The sequence below is a fragment of the Silurus aristotelis genome (genome assembly GCF_946808225.1).
Source record: "Silurus aristotelis genome assembly, chromosome: 20".
NCBI classification, from domain to species: Eukaryota; Metazoa; Chordata; class Actinopteri; order Siluriformes; family Siluridae; genus Silurus; species Silurus aristotelis.
The window spans coordinates 14,419,222-14,433,663 of NC_139593.1; positions in this window are offsets into that span (position 1 = coordinate 14,419,222).

The window sequence follows — 14,442 nt, forward strand, 5'->3', positions numbered from 1 at the left end:
GTGGGCCAAAATCCCTCCTGCAGTGTGTGCAAACCTGGTGAAAAACTACAGGAAACGTTTGACCTCTGTAATTGCAAACAAAGGCTACTGTACCAAATATTAACATTGACTTTCTCAGGTGTTCAAATACTTATTTGCAGCTGTATCATACAAATAAATTGTTAAAAAATCATACATTGTGATTTCTGGATTTTTTTTTTTAGATTATGTCTCTCACAGTGGACATGCACCTACGATGACAATTTCAGACCCCTCCATGATTTCTAAGTGGGAGAACTTGCAAAATAGCATATACTAAATACTTATTTTCCTCACTGTATATATATATATATATATATATATATATATATATATATATATATATATATATATATATATATATATATATATATATATATATATATATATATATATATATCAGAGGTGGCAAAAGTACACACATCCTTTACTTAAGTAGAAGTACAGATACTCATGTTTTAAAATACTCGGGTAAAAGTTGAAGTACTGATTAAACTTTTTTACTTAAGTGAAAGTAAAGAAGTTTTGGCACTGACATGTACTTAATTAAGAAGTAGTTATTACTGCTACCTGTTTTAGCTGTTAACTGGACCTCACATCATTAGATAGATAGATAGCTAGATGTGATAGCCTAGTGGGTTAATGTCAGTATCCCCACAAGAATGAGTTTGAGAGTTTGATTCCTGGTTGAGCTGGTTGCTGTGTTGGTAAATAAAACCTCTGGACCTTATCCCCTGTGAAAATATTTCAATTTTGTCCTTTCTGTGTTGGATTAATTTCTTGATTTCCTGGTCTTTAATGAAAGATAACTCCAACAAAAAAAAACGGCACTTCTGTGGTAGCTCAGTGGGTTAAGGCTTGTGCCTGAACATGGTCCTTAATATAGTCCATGATGGTGATAAGGTTTCAAAGCCAGTCTTACATGCCTTCTTTCTTACTGCGCTGGCATGAAACAAAGTATAAACCCTCCAAAAAGCACACATGCTTTGCAGCAGCGGTCGCTCAGTGGTTTAAGGCTTGTGCCTTATCTAAACATGCTTCCCAGTCTGATCTCTTCCATGGTTCAGTGGGTTAAGGTTGGTGCCTCGCTGAGAGTAAGGATCAGGGTTTGAATCCTGCTAGTTGCGATGTAGTTTATGTTCCTGCTTCCTAAATCTTTCTTTAGCTTTATATTCTTGTGTTGATGGTTTAAAGGTAGATAGACCTGCTCTAAACAATCATCCTGGCCTGTCTTCCCTAATGGTTCAGTGGGTTAAATCAGGTTTCTTGCTTTTGGTGGGGTTCAGGGTTCGAATCCTGCTTTTTGTCTGCCAGTCACGATCAGGATTCACTTCCTACATCTTTCTTTAGCGATATATTTTTGTTTTTAATGGGTTGAAAAGAAAGATAGACTTGCTTTAAATAAGCTTCCTAACCTGTCCTCACCAATGGTTCAATGGGTTAAGGTTGGTATCTCGCTGGTGGTGGGGATCATGGTTTGAATCCTGCTTTCTTCTAATTTACAATGTGGGTTCAACTTGTGCTACTTACATCTGTATTCGCTTCCTACATCTTTCTTTACCGGTAAATTCTTGTGTTGATGGTTTGAAAAGAATGATAGACCTGCTCTAATCAAGCTTCCCATCCTATTTTTTTCTGATGGCTTAGTGGGTTAAGGCTGGTACTTTGCTAATGTTGGTGGTCAGGGTTCAAACCTGGCTTTTTGTCTGCTAGTCATGAGGTAGGTTAAATTCCTGATTCCTACATCTTCATATTCTTGTTTTGATGGGTTAAAAAGAAAGATAGACCTGCTCTAAACAAGCTTCCCAGCTTGTCCTTGCTGATAGTTCAGTGGGTTAATGATGGTGCCTTGCTAATAGTGTGAAGCAGGGTTCGAATCCTGCTTTATTCCTGCTAGTTACGTCTTGGGTTTGCTTCCAATGTCTGTCTTTCGCATTATATTCTTGTGTTGATGGTTTGAAAGAAAAGATAGACCTGCTCTAAACAATCGTTGCAGCCGGTCATTCCCGATGGTTCAGTGGATTAAGACTGGTATTTCGCTGTTGGTGGGGTTCAGGGTTCGAATCCTGCTTTCTGTGTTTCTGTCTGGTCTGAATTTCTTGCTTTGAAGCCTGAAACAAACGATAAACCCCCAAAAAAAAGAAGGTGTGTTGTGGGACTTGATGGCTTTGTGATAAAAGCCTTGCCTCTGAGCTCAGAGGTTGCTGGTTCGAATCTGGCTTGTCCCCACACTGGGTAAGCTGTGTGGAAAGTAGTGTCTGGTGAGCAATGAGGTAGTTGACTGTAAACAAAGGCTGTGAAGACCTGCTGCTTCACAGCCTCAGAAAAAGTGAGGGTGATAGGTTTTTGGCAGAATTTTTCCCTATATATGCAAAACTAAGTCGATACTTATTTGAACGTTTTTGCTTCATAACCCCCTGTTTTCAGCTACTCAGACACCGGGGGGCAGATGCCCGGATATTGCCCCCCTGCTTCAGGATACGCCCTCCCAAACCACATCCAACCTTCCACGTAGCCATTTCTGACACCTTCCTTACTACCACCACCGAAACCTTCCATACTCTTAACTTTAAGCCCTGGCCGGGGTTTGAACCGGCAACCTCTCAACCCAGAGGTAAAGCTCTTCCAATTGAGCCACAGGACTTCCTGAAAGTTCCTGATTTTTAGGACCTTTTTTGGTTCTTTTTAAAAACTTTTTAAACAATTTAAAGGAAAGCTAAGGGGTAGGAATCGAACCAGGTGAGTCAGATAGCAGCAATCACTTCACTGACCATTACACCAACACAGGAGAGGCAAACAAGTCTTTGCTTATTGGACTCTTGGCTTTTCTATAGTTAGGAGACCAGCGTTTTCTCTTGGATGATGGGTAGAGGGTTAAAATTTCTCCTTCCTGTACATTCTCTCAGTAACTCGAAGTCTATGAGAAGTGACTCAGGTACAAGAATCACATCTCCAACACCTGCACCACTGATATACCATGATTTACCAGCAACCAATTTTAATGATCTTTCATTGTTCTGTTTTTAAAAACTTCTTATAATCTTCAATATGAAACTAGAGGTAAGAATCGAACCAGGGAAGTCTTTCATCATAGATCACTAATGGCATTACTTCAAAACTCAAAACTTTGTTAGACATGTAAATGAGCAGGAAAGACAGAGACAAAGACAAAGAGACACAGACACAGCTTTAGAAAGAGTGAGAAACAAATAGAGAGACAGCAAGAGAGAGACATATACAGTGAGACAGAGACTTTTACTAAAAGAGACACAGACACAATTAGATAGAGAAAATAGAGAGACAATGATAGCGAGATATAGCCACTTCCTGTTGGAAGTGTTTATCCCGAGCGACTCTTAATGATCTCATTTACTAAATGAGCAGTAGTGAGTTAAGTGCTTGCTCAGGTGTGAAACATGTATCATATGTACAGCATGTGATATATATGTAAGCATATGTACAGTGATTAAATATAAAGGCTATATCAGTGCAGAGACGTGTGGACACACACACACACACACACATATATATATATATATATATATATATATATATATATATATATATATATATATATATATATATATATATATATATATATATATATATATTTAAATTATTTTAATTTTGACAGCCAAATATATATATATATATATATATATATATATATATATATATATATATATATATATATATATATATATATATAAATACAAGACTAATTAAAAATGTTGTTACCTAATGAATGTGTCCAGGCTGAAGATCCACATACAGAACACAAGCAAAGATGAAGAGAAAAGAGAAATGATAATGATCAGGAATGTGTCTGTTCTCAATCATGTTTACATCACTGACTCCCTCTGTCTCATCCACGTTAACCCCAAACTTCTTACTGCCTTCTGTGGTGAGTAATGAGCTGGTTTTGAAAATGTAAGAAGTAAAAAGTACAGATATTTGTGTAAAAATGTAATGAGTAAAAGTAAAAAGTTGTTTAAAAAATAAATAGTGGAGTAAAGTACTGATACCAGAAAAATCTACTTAAGTACAGTAACGAAGTATTTGTACTCCGTTACTTCCCACCTCTGATAGAGAGAGAGAGAGAGAGAGAGAGAGAGAGAGAGAGAGAGAGAGTGTTGGTGTTACTTCATATCTTACATTGAGATAGAGATTTTCCATCCCATTTACAATGCTATGCATTTTTTATCCTGGATCATAATTTAATGTACATAAATAGGACTATAAATAAGTCTTCTGCTGGTGTTCTAAAGCAGGTAATTAAACAATGTTAACCAAAATTAGTTTACAAATCAGAGGCAAATACGGACACTTAGTTTTAGTCATCTCATAGAACAGACGTGGCTCTTCTTTTAGGAAAAAAAACAGTAAAAATAATAGTTTTCAACAAATTATTATATTTTATAAAGCATTTTAATTGAAAGTGCTCTTAAGGACATGGTATTCGATATTAGAATACATTTTTCTTTCACCCTGCATTACACAAATGTCATTAATATGTTGTGAAGGACTTTACATTACATATGTTAATTACAGTTTATTATAGTTTATTAGAATTATTACAGTAATGACAATCCATGATGCTGTCAGAGATGCCAGTAACATCATAAATATGGAATAGCAACAAAATAGCAATGGGTTGACCGAACAACTCCGACCTGTCCTGGTCTTTTCCGTGTTTTTTTCCTCATAAACCCCAATATTATTCGTTCAATTATCACTTACCCTGAGGTACATTATTTTTTATGAATGGCACTAATTTTACAGGGGTTATCTGGCCAAGAATCTCAAGAATTTCAGTCAGTGTTTTGGTCTATATAAATTCATCAAACAAATATGAATTTGCGGAGTGTCTAGCTCTTGATTTTCCATTCTCCACATTCAGGTATGAACTTGTATGCATGGATTCTTACCTCTAATTATGTTTATAACTACCGTGTTTTTTCCACTTATACAGTGTACACTGGAAACACTTTGATGAAAATGTTGTAAAGGCAATTCTTTAAATTATTAGTTAGTTAGTTATTCATTTAAAAGCAAATTACTATGATTTATTCATTAACTACAGTAAAACGATGTGGTTACTAAAGTAAGATCAGAACCTCCTGCTACCAGAAGACACTTATTATATCTGGCTCTGTATCATGTTCCCTTTGAGCCACAAGCACAGCTCGCCATCCCGGCACCACGGTGGTGGAAAGAACTTGCTCTGGCTGTCTGAACATTTGAGTCATTCGCAGTCTTTGCCCTAAAAACTAAATTTACACACTTCTTTGTTTTTGTAGCTGTACTGACTCTTTTGTCATCCCTAGAAAAAGTCAACTTGACTGTCAACTTGGACTTATTTGTACGAGAATGAGCATGTTTTTCCTCAAGTGAACAGAAATCACTTGTGTAAGCTGCTGTAGATAAGAGCATCTGACAAATGCTGTAAATGTAACCAAAAGTTTGAGATTACGAATGAGCGATACCACATATTCTCATTTGTCTGCAAAATGAAGTACTATCTTCTTCTTCTTCTTCTTCTTCTTCTTCTTCTTCTTTCGGCTTCTCCCATTAGGGGTCGCCACAGTGGATCATCCGTCTCCATACCCCCCTGTCCTCTACATCTACCTCTTTCACACCAACTACCTGCATGTCTTCCCTCACCACATCCATAAACCTCCTTGGTCTTCCTCTTTTCCTCCTTCCTGGTGGCTCCATCCTCAGCATTCTTCTACCAATAGAACTCATGTCCTTCCTCTGCACATGTCCAAACCATCTTAATCTCGCCTCCCTCACCTTGTCACCAAAACATCCTACATGGGCTGACCCTCTAACAAACTCATTTCTAATCCTGTCCATCGTCATCACTCCCAACGAAAACCTCAACATCTTCAGTTCTGCTACCTCCAGCTCCATCTCCTGTCTTTTACTCAATGTCTCTAAATTAAATAGACTATAATGTACGCTTTTGTTATTATGTTGTTATTCAGACAAACTACACTCAAAGTTTTTGTATGTGGCCCATTTGTACAGCAAACAAAGACACATTGGAAAAAGAAATAGCTCCTATTCATGTTAAATAAATATTTAACTCACTTGTTTAAAAAAATCCCAGCTATGATCGATATTGTAATATACGCATCAATCCTTTTGATTCAACACCAGTATGGAAAGTATCGATAATTTAGGATCAATCCAACCATTCCTTATTTTAGACTACAGAAAAAACCCTCTGTAATATATACTTACTTGTTTTATCTGACATATTATTCATCATAAATAACCCTTAGCAAAGCACTGAACACATGCATTAAATTAATATTCATAGCAGCAGCGAGTAGCTCACACAGACCAATTTTCAGAACTGAGCCTGAAAAACAAGGTCCATCATATGCAAGTGTCATCTTTATTTACTTCTTGGGAATAGTTTGTAGTCTTAGATTGAGAAAACATTCAAATTAATACAGGGATAAACATCAACTAACACACAAATTAGAGCAAAATTATATTACTGCTTATAAATGTTCATGGTTTAATAATGTCAACTTGTATAGTAGATAATAGGGGTGTAACGGTTCACGTATTCATACCGACATTTTGCGGGACGCGGCTTACACGTGTACTGAATTCGATCCTTTTTACATGCGGAACATAGTTAAAATCTGAGTTCCTCAGGAACATAGTGAGTGGTGGACCACAATTTTTGTGTAGTCTACGCTTTGCATTTTAAACTTAAAAACACACAACAATCCCAGGGGTATAAAAAAAAAGACACTAGAGTTAACGCAATGTCACTGTGGCTACTCGCGCCGCACCGGACCAGAGGTGGCAAAAGTACACACATCCTTTACTTAAGTAGAAGTACAGATACTCATGCTTTAAAATATTTGGGTAAAAGTTGAAGTACTGATTATACCTTTTTTACTCAAGTGAAAGTAAAGAAGTCTTGGCTCTGACATGTACTTAAGTAAAAAGTAGTTTGTGTCGCCATTATGAGGAAAAAACCCACAAAACGCCACCTAGAGGGTTAATTGTGTAAAACATGGCAGATTTGGTGTTTGATTTGAGACTTGGCGCATAAATAAAACAAAAGTTTACTGATTACAAATATTTTTATCGGGAGTTTAATAATTTATTTATTATCTAAGTAAAGAAAGGACGTCGTTTATTTTTTTCCGAAGGTTTTAATTTAGTCTTTTTTATATTTAGATATTTATTAATGTATTTACATTTTTTATAAAAATTTTTATATTCTTATATATTATAATTTATATTCAACAGAAATGCTGAATTGATGGCGCGTTAATAACATTTAGTGCCGTTTACAATAATTTCAGCCAAATATATATATATATATATTAATAAAAAAACTAATTAAAAATGTTGTTACCTAATGAATGTACCCAGGCTGAAGATCCACATATCGAACACAAGCAGAGAAAAGATGATGATGATCATGAATGTGTCTGTTCTCAGTCATGTTCTCATCACTGACTCCCTCTGTCTCATCCACGTTAACCCCAAACTTCTTACTGCCTTCTGCCTGCTGATTCTTACCTTCGTTAACTAGTCTACATCTGTGCTGAGTGAGAGACAGTACATGATACACCAGCGGATTGAAAAAGACGCCCAGTAACAGGAAATCGGTTGTTCGGCTGAAATCGGTGCGCAGTGAAAATAAAAAATATATATTTCACCAAATCAATGGATTAAAACTAAAGTAACAAGTCGGTTTTGAAAATGTAAGAAGTAAAAAGTACAGATATTTGTGTAAAAATGTAATGAGTAAAAGTAAAAAGTTGTTTGAAAAATAAATAGTGGAGTAAAGTACTGATACCAGAAAAATCTACTTAAGTACAGTAACAAAGTATTTGTACTCCGTTACTTCCCACCTCTGAACCGGAAATAAGATTTGTTTTTGTGCGTAAAGGAAAAAGCGCTAAAGAATCCATAGTGAATTCTTTAGCATTTTATGTCCAGCTTCAAGAATTTCTTTTAAAAGAAGAAAATCCTGATAATTCCACATATCGAGGGAGTGAACAAATGAAGGATGGAACAAATGAAGATCTTTCTTACAGTATGCTGAAATAAGTAGAATAGTTCAATTATAATCTTTAGAAAATTAAATATTAAATGTAAATCACACACACATATACACACACACACACTCATGCATACACACACATTGAGTCTAACAAATGTAAACTATTTAATTGACCTTTTGCATTAATTTATTTGATTATTAAATTGATTCATTAAATCAATTTAATTTGTGGCAATTTAATTGGTAACTCAATTTAATTAATATAATAAAAAGTGTGTTGCATTATTTTGATTTATTCTATAAATTATTTAAAAAAATATCATGTTATATATTATTTTATTAAGCAGGTATTTTATTTCAAATTGTTTTAATGTAAACTGCTAATGTTTACAAATGTTAACAAATAAAAATAAACTGTGTTAATAAAAAAGGCAAGCAAGTATCTGTTTTGGATTTCTTGATTGTACCAAAATTGTACCAAACCGAGACTTAAAAACCGAGGTACACACCAAACCGGGAATTTTGTGTACCGTTTCACCCCTAGCAGATAATATTAGTTAAAGAAACCCTAATATATCATTATATCCTCAATATATTTCTCTTATTTAGCGCACCAACACAATCACCTGACTCAGCACTACCTCAAACTTTTAATAACTTTACTGCCAAGTTCTCTTTAAGTAATTTTTTTTACTCGGTTTAACATCTAAAACTGCCATTTTTAAGTAACTGGTGTTATAAAGGATTGTTGGAGTGAGATGAATTGCACTGTAGGGTGTTAACACCATTATATTGCATTTGCCTGCACTGGATTAACTTCATTTCATCAAGCCAGCAATATGCACAGCCTTTTCCATGAATCATTCCTTTTGGTCTTGTAACCTTTCACCACACCAGAATTTGTAAATGGAAGCCATGTGAAGTTTTGTTTTCTCAGCATGAAATGCTGACTCACTTCTCAAGGGTTTCATGATTTGCCATTTGAGATATACTCCAATGTCGCAGAAGGCGGTAGGAAATGCGGCGGCGAGTGCTATGAATAAGGACAAACAGCTGAGAACGGGTGTAACTCTCCCAATCCGTTCTTTGTCAAGGCTAGAAGATTTATAGTGTAAGATCAGTAATATGCATTGCTTTATTCTGCTTTAAAATTCACTGCTTAATTCTCCTTAGTAATAAATGTTAGGTGCTGTGTGTGTCGTGGGATCCAATAATAGGGAACTGAACCCGAATTTATACTCTGTATTTGCTAAGGCATTCTGGTCTCATGCAAAATTCATAGAAGGGAAAGTGATTTCTTCAGTGTTCTTAAATAATGCATATAGTAAGGAAAGATTTGAAAGTTAAAAACATCTCAATACAACGATTGTTTTTGTTTCTTTGCTTTTTTAAATGTGTATTTTTAGGATATATTTGACCTAAAATGCTTTAAAGCCATACAAACCTCTAATAAATTGGCCTCATGCAATCATCACTGAATTGGATTTAAATCCTTAATAGGGATTAACATATGGTTACAATTAACAAAGCAATATAAGGAAAAAAGCAATTTAGAATTATTATGGTGAAATATGATTACACAGACACAGTCATTCCTCTGGCTGCTGTTCAGCTCAGTATATTTTATATGATATATAAATTAATGCATTAACAGAAATTAATTTTAACGATAGAAATGTCATTAACACTCAATGAATACAGCGTGCATTTCTAACCATTTATTTAATAAAAAAATATAAAGAAATAAATGTAAAAGTGACAAAAGTTAAACCTGCAACGCAACACACATTTATTCATGACATCCATTCTTTACTCAGATACAAAAAAAAAAAGTTTTTTCATTCATTTGAATCAATAAACATTTGTTTTGCTGATGCAGCAAGTTTTAAATCAAGCATCAAAATCAGTCATGATGCACATATCCGACAATTAAAACATTAGTGTAAAAACGATGATGATTTACGAAAGTTAAAACAATATAATTACTTTTAAACATTTACAACAATATTTTGTCTGCATGTTCCATGTTGAGTTTGGTTTCAACTAAAGCATTCATATTCATATCCATGCCCATGTTGATTAGTTTTAAATATAAATATAAAAATAAATATAATTATTTCACACACACACACACACACACACACACACACACACACACACACACACACACACACACACACACACACACACACACACCAAGGCTCTTTGCTCATGCAGGCCCGTGTGGTCTGATCCAACAGACGAGCTCCTGTAGCTCAAACTGCTGAAGAACACAGACTTCATTTTGTTCTATTTTTACTGTCTTACAGTTTCAGGTTTGTTTGCTTAAGTGAAAAGTTTATTTCCAAGGTCACTGATAATTTTTAGCAGATTATTATTGCTTTGTCTCATCCTGTCAACATGTTATAATTATGCAAAATTTTTCCAGATGTCTTTTTGCTTGTCCTACAATACTGTATGTAACACTGTAAAAGAAAGCCTTCGGTGTAAAGAACACAAAAGCGGAAGGTATACGGGAAAAAATGTCTGTTGCTTTGATAATTAATTTGATAGATATACTGCAAATCTCAGAGATGTCATGGATCATCTGCATTGCATGTTTTTCTCACATGTACAGCCTTCAGTGTTGTGCAAATGCATGCGTGTGACATGTGCAGCACTAACACTGGAAACATATGCGGATCTTTACGAGTGTCACATGGCTTTCCAGACAGAACCCATTTCCTAGTTTAGCTCCATTCTGAAAAAACACACACAAAAAAAAAAGTGATATGGCCATGTTTAAAATTGTTATTTTTGTCAAATGCACTAAAGAAATGGGACAATGTTTCTGAATATATATGATTCCTTGTTACTTAACTATATAAAAAGTATATGTCTTTTACACATATTTAGAAAATGAGTAAATAAATGCATAAAGAAAAGCTGGACACACTGGTAAATCCTTTTGTCTAAAACTGGCTTTGCATTTGTTAAAATATGTAGCATTATTCCTTTACTTCATAAAAAACTGCATGGACCTGAGGGGATTAAATTATGCTTTTTGGGATCACTAAAATCAAACATTAAATCTTTTTTAGCTTTCATCTGAATTTGTGCATTTTAAACTTTAAAACGGAGAAAGCTTGTATTTTGTCCAATTGCAATTTAAGAAATCCTCACCTTTAGACAAGAATAAATGGTAGTAACATACAAATTGCTATTTCACCTAATATTTTACCTCGAAGCATAGTGAGTGCTGATCAGGGGCAATTCTAGGCTTTTTGTTAATGGGGTGACACAGGGGGGGACCAAGAACCAGTCAAGTGCAACGTTATTTGCCCCAACACAAACAAGTGCCTGGAAAACGCATCTCTCTCTTATAAATAAAAATAATTGAACAGACAACAACTGCACTGTACTGCATCAAGTATATATATATCATAAATATCATCAACTTCCAGCTTTACGTTCATCACCCTATCAGAAACTCTCTTCACCTCCACTACACTCTTACTGTACTTTTCCTTCAGGATCACCCCTACACCATTTCTCTTTCCATCCACAACATGATAGAACAGTTTAAACCTCTTCTAATGTTCCTGGCCTTACTCCCTTTCCACTTGGTCTCCTGAACACACAACACATCTACCTTTCTCTTCTCCATCATATCAGCTACCTCTCTCCCTTTACCAGTCATAGTACCCACATTAAAAGTACCAACCCGAACCTCCACTTTTCTACACTTCTCCTTTTCCTGCTGTCAATGTAGATGTCTTCCTCCTCTCCTTCTCCTCCTTTGGCCAATGGTAGCCCAATTTCCGGTACCCTGTTTGCTAACAATACCTGTATATGTACCTTTTATATATTTTTTCAAGCTCTTGTTAGCTACAACCTTTTTAATTTCTTTAACGTTCCAAACTGCCATTTCTAAGAATCCGGTGTTATAAGGAAGTAAGATTATTTGAACTGTAGGGTGTCGACACCATTATATTGCACTTTCCTGCTTTATATTAACTTCATCAAGCCAGATATATGCAATGTAATTACTCATACAGAATATTTCAAACAATCAAATAAACGTAATGAGCAATGGTTGTGCCACTTTGTCATTTTCAGCTCTTTGAGACTGGGCTTTATGAAGTGGTGTTACATGTTTTGGCATGTAAGAACATATTTATAAGAGAATGGTGAAAATCAGCATTACCAAATTTGTAAATCTGGCTGAATTTTTTTTTTAGCTTAGTTCATGTAAATGTTATTAACACATTTTCATACATTTTTACAGTTAAACAAATGATAAATGAGACTTGAGTTCACATGACTACATGATGGCTTTTATAATGGAACAACTATAATGTTGTAAATAAGTGTTTTCTAAGTATGCACAAGAACTCCTTTATCAAGTGAAACAACTAAAATGGGTGCCAGTGACCAGGAATAAATCATTATTATGATCTTTTAATGACTGGTAACCCAATACCAGGAACACCATACCAAATAAGGTTTTAGAAAATGCTCTGAAACATCAACTAGTTCAAATTATTTGGTTTTATAGTGTATAGACCAGAACATGTAGGGTATTTAGTGATACTGTGCAGACTACCTCTCTGGTCATATATAAGGCACCATATGGGTCCCATAAAAAACAATTGTAGGACTCATATAACAACCAAGAATTTTGGTAGTGTGGACTTCATTACATGACACATGCTAATATCCAAATTGACTGGGGCTTTTTGCTTAACATGTTTGAGAAACACCTGAGGGACAATAAATTGGTAAATACAGAATTCAAATCAATATTGGTAGCACAGAAAAATTAACCAGTACATAATGGAGGATCTTCCCGTGGGCTCACCACCTGCAGGAGGGACCATAAGGGACGGTGCTGTGAGGATTGGGCAGCAGTCGAAGGCGGGGGCCTGCTTAGACTGCTGCCCCCGCGACCTGAATTACGGATAAGCGGGAGAAAATGAATGAATGAATGAATAATGGATGATGCTCTTTATTGTTTAAAGCCACAGCAACAAATTAATTGTCACCCAACCTGAACTATTCAAAAAATAAAATAACAAAGTAAATTCCCTTCCACAGAAAATCCTGCATTCTTTAATACATTTGGCTATGTGCATTTATTAATTTGCTGTATTTTGGCATTGTTTCCTCACACTGACCTTCACCCATCTGCAGTATGGCCAAACAAGAGAATGCTCTCATGCAATACAGTCAAGCTGTGCAGAAATGGCTGCAAACTGGTGTTTGGCAAAAACACTGGTGCTTTGTAAAGATCCTCAGATGTGTTTATGTGAAGCTCCCCAAGTGGCCCTTTGCCCTTTGTTAGGAATTTGAATCGCCAAAAATCAGCAGTGTGTTTGAATGGGATGCTGGCATGCCAGAAGGCCAAATGTCAACAAGAGCATAATAACCTCTCCGTTTGAGACCCGGTGAATGTAGAGGGTAACTCTGGGTTGGCACTGTAGTCTGTCAGATCATTTACAAATGCTATTTCATCAAAGAAATACAAAATAATGAAAGAATGCCATATAAGCCTTTTTTTTGTTACGTTTTATTAATTTCTGACTAGTTCATTTTAGTCTATCGATCTTAATCCCTTTTTATAACAAATTATTTACATCACAGTAACAATATTTCAAATTAATTAAATGCTACACATTCTATTTCCCTACCTAGATAAGTACTGCTACTGTACTTGTATAGATTTATCCAACCACCTAGCATATAGGTGAAATCAAAAGTTTCAAGGCACTGTTTATAATAAAGTACATTATTTATCTACATTTACACACTATAACCTTCAATACAGTGCCCCCAGCATTCCTGCCCCTCCTGAAATGTGTACTGGAAGTTTTATTTTCGAAGCCTGTCAAGCCCCTTTTGCGATTTGCAATAGATCTCTGCAATAGTGTCAAAACGGCGACCTTTCAGCTGGATCTTCATCTTCGGGTAGAGGGCCAAGTGAGATTGTGTTGTTTCACCTGAATAGCAGAGGTGGTAACGCACGTGGTCAGAACAGCACCAGTTGCACAGATCCCGACGTACACAGGACGACATCTATTGGCACACTGACTTATGAAGGTCGGTGCTCCCCGTGACTGTGCGTACAGCCTTGTGCTGCCATCTGTTGGCGTGTTACAAAACTAGCCTTGAAACATTTTGATTCCACCTTGTATTACTATTTACCTGCAGCTGTGAGAGGAAATGGGATGATTCAGTAGGTAACACACGATTCTCACTTTTTATATTAAACCCAGCCTACATACTGTATCTGTTTCTTATGTACACATTAGGTCACACTAGCAGCTGCTGCATTTTGAAGCCCTTGCTTAGGTGCAAGCCAAGAATCAGCAGGCATTCAAGAAGCTGGTGCATTCCACAAC